We start from the raw sequence: 6,000 nt of genomic DNA, 5'->3' as shown, positions 1-6,000 counted from the left end.
AGCTTTTCATCTTGTGAAGGCAGTTTGCAGCCCATTTTCTGTTGAGAAACATTTCCCTTTAGCAGAAATTTGGTGTTTAATAATCTCAGGCAATGCTGTTGAATCATCCAAAAACAAAACAAAGAAGGCCCCTTGATTTCAACCATAATGATATAATTTGGAGGTGTACTGCCTTTGGGGTAAACATCTGTAAGTTTCTTTCTGGCTGGCTGCCGATCTGGGCAGGCAGACACCATGTTATCATGGTGTACTCATGTCCTTCTTTGAAACACCTCTTGGAAAAGTCAGAAATAAAAGAACAGAAACTTAAATTATCATCACTGAGCAGCTCAAGCAGAATCAGAATAAAAGCCTATGACTTCCACTGGTAAATATTTGGAATGACAAAAAAGGTACAGGCTATTTTTGGTGTACCATTTTCATAACAAGCTGTAGGAATCTATTCACTGAAGAGTCTTACTTCATATGACACATGAACTGTCTAATAGTGTGCTTGCATTAAAAGAACATTGTTAAGTTCATTGAAAAATGTCCTACAGAGTATATTAATTGAAATGGGATTTCAGCATCCCTTCATTCATTTTATATCTTCTTTTTCATCATTGCCACTTTTTTATTTATTTATTCAATTTATATGCCGCCCAAACTACCCAGAGGTCTCTGGGCGGCTTACAATAATTAAAATTCAATATAGCAAAAGATAAAATAATTAAAATACAATTAAAATACAATTAAAATTGCCATCAGACCCACAGCTAATATAATTTCAATTAAAAGCCTTCTGGAACAGGAAGGTTTTGACCTGGCGCCGAAATGTCATCAATGTCGGCGCCAGACGAATCTCAGTCGGGAGGGCATTCCATAGTCTGGGGGCAGCTGCCGAAAAGGCCCTTTGTCTACAAGCCGTCCCTCTTACCTCCTTAAGGGACGGCTCTTTCAAAAGGGCCCCCTGGCTAGATCTTAACTGCCGGGTAGGTTCATATGGAAGGAGGCGGTCCTTCAGGTATCCAGGGCCCAAGCCGTTTAGGGCTTTATATGTCAAAACAAGCACTTTGAATTGGGCCCGGGCAGCAACTGGTAGCCAATGTAACTTATACAGAATCGGCTTGATATGTTCCGTGGCAGCTGCACCACTCACCAGCCGCGCAGCTCGATTCTGGACCAGTTGCAATCGCCGGACCGTCTTCAAAGGCAGCCCCACGTAAAGCGCATTGCAGTAATCTATGCGGGATGTTACCAGTGCATGTGTGACTGTCATGAGACTCCGCTCGTCCAGGTAGGGCCGTAGCTGGTATAATTTCCGCAGCTGAAGGAAGGCGCCCCTGGCCACCGAGTCCACCTGGGCTTCCAGTGTTAGACTGGGGTCCAGGAGCACCCCCAAGCTGCGGACCCTGTCGCTTAGGGGGAGTGTAACCCCATTCAGGGCGGGGAAATGGCCCTCCAGCCTGTCCGGCGAAGCACCCACTAACAGCACTTCCGTCTTGTCTGGATTGAGTTTCAATTTATTAACCCTCATCCAGTCCATTATCAGGTCCAGACACGAGTTCAGCACAGAAACTGCCTCACCTGGATTGGTGGAAAACGAGAGGTAGAGCTGAGTATCGTCAGCATATTGCTGACTCCTCAGCCCAAACCTCCTGATGACCTCTCCCAGCGGTTTCATGTAGATGTTGAACAGCATGGGGGACAGTATTGAGCCCTGAGGAACCCCATGACATAACTGCCATGGGGCAGAGCAACTGTCCCCCAGCACCACCCTCTGGACACGGTCAGCCAGGAAGGAGCGGAACCACTGTAAAACAGTGCCCCCAACTCCCAACCCAGCCAGCCTATCCAGAAGGACACCATGGTCGATGGTGTCGAAAGCCGCTGAGAGGTCCAGGAGTATCAACAGGGTCACACTCCCCCTGTCTCTCTCCCGGCAAAGGTCATCATACAGGGCGACCAAGGCAGTCTCTGTACCAAAACCCGGCCTGAAACCCGATTGAAATGGATCCAGAAAATCCGTTTCATCCAGCAGCGCCTGGAGTTGCCCGGCCACAACCCGCTCCAACACCTTGCCCAAGTAAGGGAGGTTCGCCACTGGTCGGTAGTTGACCACCAGCATTGGGTCCAGGTTAGGCTTTTTAAGGAGTGGTCGAATCACCGCCTCTTTCAAGGCGGTAGGGACCACTCCCTCTCTCAGAGAGGCATTCACGGCCTCCTGGACCCAGGTGCGAACCCCCCTGGCTGATCTTCCAATTAGCCAGGATGGGCAAGGGTCGAGCGGAGTGGTGGTAGAACGGACAGATCCAAGCACCCTGTCCACATCATCAGGTCTCAACAATTGAAACTCATCCATTAATACTGGACCTAAGCACGGCGCACTGGACACATCCTCTGATTCTGCAGTAACTGTGGAGTCCAACCCACTGCGAATCTGAGCGATTTTTCCCTCAAAATGTATAGCAAACTCATCACAGCGAGCTGATGAGCAGTCCGGGACCTCCACCGGATTTCCCGGTTGAAGAAGATCCCGGACCACCCGAAACAGCTCTGCTGGACGACATTCTGAGGAAGCAATACGGCTGGAGAAATATTGCCGTTTCGCCAGCCGTATTGCCACGAAATAGGCCCGATAATGGGCTCTAAGTCGTGTTCGATCGGACTCCCAGCGGGATTTCCTCCACCTGCGCTCCAGCCGTCTCCCCTCTCGCTTCATCGCCCGCAGTTCAGAAGTATACCAAGGAGCTGTCTGGGCTCGGCGAGCAGGGAGAGGACGCTTAGGCGCAATCGTGTCAACTGCCCGGGTCATCTCCCTATTCCATAGGGTGACCTGAGCTTCGACAGGAGCGCCGACCATATCAGACGGATAATCCCCCAGAGCATTCAGGAATCCATCTGGATCCATTAGTCTCCGAGGGCGGATCATCTTAATAGATCCCCCACCCTTGCAGAGGGAAGAAGACGCTAATAGACTGAACTTGACCAGGAAGTGGTCTGACCATGACAATGGGGTCACGACCAGCCCCTCCACATCCAAACCACCATCTTCCAGTCCCGTTGAGAAAACCAGGTCCAAGGTGTGGCCCTTCTCATGCGTCGGACCGATGACACATTGAGACAGCCCCATGGTTGTCATGGTGGCCATGAAGTCCTGAGCCGCCCCAGTCAAGGCAGCCTCGGCATGGATGTTGAAGTCCCCCAGCACCAACAGCCTGGGAGTCCTCAACATCAGGTCCGAGACTACCTCTGTCAGCTCAGGCAGGGAGACTGTTGGTACGCAGCAGGGTGGGCGGTACACCAACAGAATCCCTAACCTGTCTCGCGAGCCCAACACACAATACAGGCCCTCGAGACCTCCTCTCAAAGGGACAGGAAGCCTGGTCAAGGAGATAGAACTCCTATAGACTATAGCAACTCCCCCTCCCCGACCCTCTGAGCGACCCTGGTGCTGGACTGAGTACCCAGGCGGACATAGCTGGGAGAGGGGAACACCACCCTCCTCTCCCACCCAGGTCTCAGTAATGCACGCCAGGTCAGACCCCTCATCCAGAATTACATCATGGATGAGGGCAGTTTTATTTTGTACTGACCTGGCGTTCATCAACAGCACCGTGTGGCTCGAGGGTTTGCTGATATGGTCGCCTGATACCATCTGGTTGGGGGTAGAACTAGAAGAGGGGATAGATGTAAGATATCTAACCTCTCTTCTCCTACGCGGGCATGTCCTACCCCCACCGCCATTCCTTCCCCTACCCAGCACCACCTCAATGGCTGCCCCCTCCAACACCCTCCCCCCTTCCTGTTCCATTAGATCCACTGTGGGTCTCTTCTTCACTGATGGCAATTAATAACAATTTAAAAACATTTAAAACATATATAAAATAAAACTTTTCTAAAGCCCCTTCTCTCCCTCCCAGCCATGTAGCTCATGTTGAGAGGGGGATGAGGCAGCCGGGAGCAGCAGGGCCTGATCCTGCCAGCACAGGGGAAGGTTGAGCCAGCTCCCTTGAGAAAGGGCTGGCATCCAACAGGGGCCCGACCACAGTTCCACTGCCTCTCACCCAGTGGGCTGTGGCCGGCAGATGGTCTCTTGTTCCCTCTGTCAGCAGGCACGCTCGTCCGGTCAGGTCCCAAAGGAAGCTCCGGTTAAAACCTTTCTCTCCCCCTGGGCCAGGTGGCCGGTGTTGGTAGGAGATGAGGCAGCCGGGAGCAGCAGGGCCTGATCCTGCCAGCACAGGGGAAGGTTGAGCCAGCTCCCTTGAGAAAGGGCTGGCATCCAACAGGGGGCCGACCACAGTTCCACTGCCTCTCACCCAGTGCGCTGTGGCCGGCAGATGGTCTCTTGTTCCCTCTGTCAGCAGGCACGCTCGTCCGGTCAGGTCCCAAAGGAAGCTCCGGTTAAAACCTTTCTCTCCCCCTGGGCCAGGTGGCCGGTGTTGGTAGGAGATGAGGCAGCCGGGAGCAGCAGGGCCTGATCCTGCCAGCACAGGGGAAGGTTGAGCCAACTCCCTTGAGAAAGGGCTGGCATCCAACAGGGGGCCGACCACAGTTCCACTGCCTCTCACCCAGTGGGCTGTGGCCGGCAGATGGTCTCTTGTTCCCTCTGTCAGCAGGCACGCTCGTCCGGTCAGGTCCCAAAGGAAGCTCCGGTTAAAACCTTTCTCTCCCCCTGGGCCAGGTGGCCGGTGTTGGTAGGGGATGAGGCAGCCGGGAGCAGCAGGGCCTGATCCTGCCGGTACAGGGGAAGGTTGAGCCAGCTCCCTTGAGAAAGGGCTGGCATCCAACAGGGGCCCGACCACAGTTCCACTGCCTCTCACCCAGTGCGCTGTGGCCGGCAGATGGTCTCTTGTTCCCTCTATCAGCAGGCACGCTGCTGATTGTGTAGCTTGCCCAGGGGTACAAAGGCTGGCTTTGCACCAGAAGGCATCAGAGGGAGCCAAACTCTCAACATCAGGTGCTCCAATTCAGCCTCATGATACAAAATAGGTACCCATAAAGCAGAAGATGTTCATGAATTAGAGCTGGGGAACTAGATTGAATTCAGGGGTCGTGTTGCTTAGGATTAACCTTCTCAAGTCCTCACGCCAGAGATGGGTGAGATTAGAGGAAAAAGGCAAAAGAAAGGCAGATAAAGTGAACAGGATGATGTGCAGGCAAATGAACTGGGTAATATCAGAATAAAATGGTGCATTGAAAGAAAAAGTAAGAGGTTGAGCCATACACTTCCTCTCTCCTGTATACATATACAGTATGCACACATATAATATACACATTTGCACACACATTTATAACACATGCACAGATTGTTGATGTCCCCCATTTCACCAACAGCAAATAGCCTTGGAAGGTGCCTTCTACTCCAACCAATGGAAAACTTTTTAAATAGATTTGGAATCAGAAGGACAGGGAGGGGAAGTTGTAAGGCAGTTGAAGGCATGTCTCTTGGCTATGTCCAGACTAATACCTGAAGATTTCTCCCTCTCCCATAAAGGGCCCTTGCTTCTACAGAAAAGGTGGGAGGATTGGATGTGTTGGCTACATAGGATTTCCTCATTAACTCTCCAGCCCCATGAAAGTTTATGCAGTGTGAAATGGAATAGTAAAAACACCCAAATCAGCAGCTACAGGTTCTGAAACGACTGGCTTTTGCCAGAAGTTGTCAAGGGACTGCACCGCCTAAGTTCAAATGGATCAGGTAGATAGCAATTGTCTCACAGTAAGGATGTGGAAGGGGGGAAAAGCAACACCTACACCGCCACATCAAAAAGTCTTCCCACTCCACAAAAATAGAACTGTCTCTGCATTGTAGTCATTATCTTTTAAAAGTGAAGCATTAAAGAAAGATGAAAAGATTGAAAGCTGTCAGGTCTTGGATTCATGCTCCTCCCCACTTTCCCAAGGAAAGTAGAACTTGCAAAATGCAACAATTTGGTTGTCCTTCATTTAGTAACACAAGACACTCCAAACTATACCCAATACGTTTATAATCTACTTTTTCTTGTTGTTTCCAGATAT

This window comes from Pogona vitticeps, chromosome 3, assembly GCF_051106095.1.
Source record: "Pogona vitticeps strain Pit_001003342236 chromosome 3, PviZW2.1, whole genome shotgun sequence".
Lineage (NCBI taxonomy): Eukaryota > Metazoa > Chordata > Lepidosauria > Squamata > Agamidae > Pogona > Pogona vitticeps.
The sequence above is the reverse complement of the archived record's forward strand: the minus strand, read 5'-3'. Positions refer to the sequence as shown.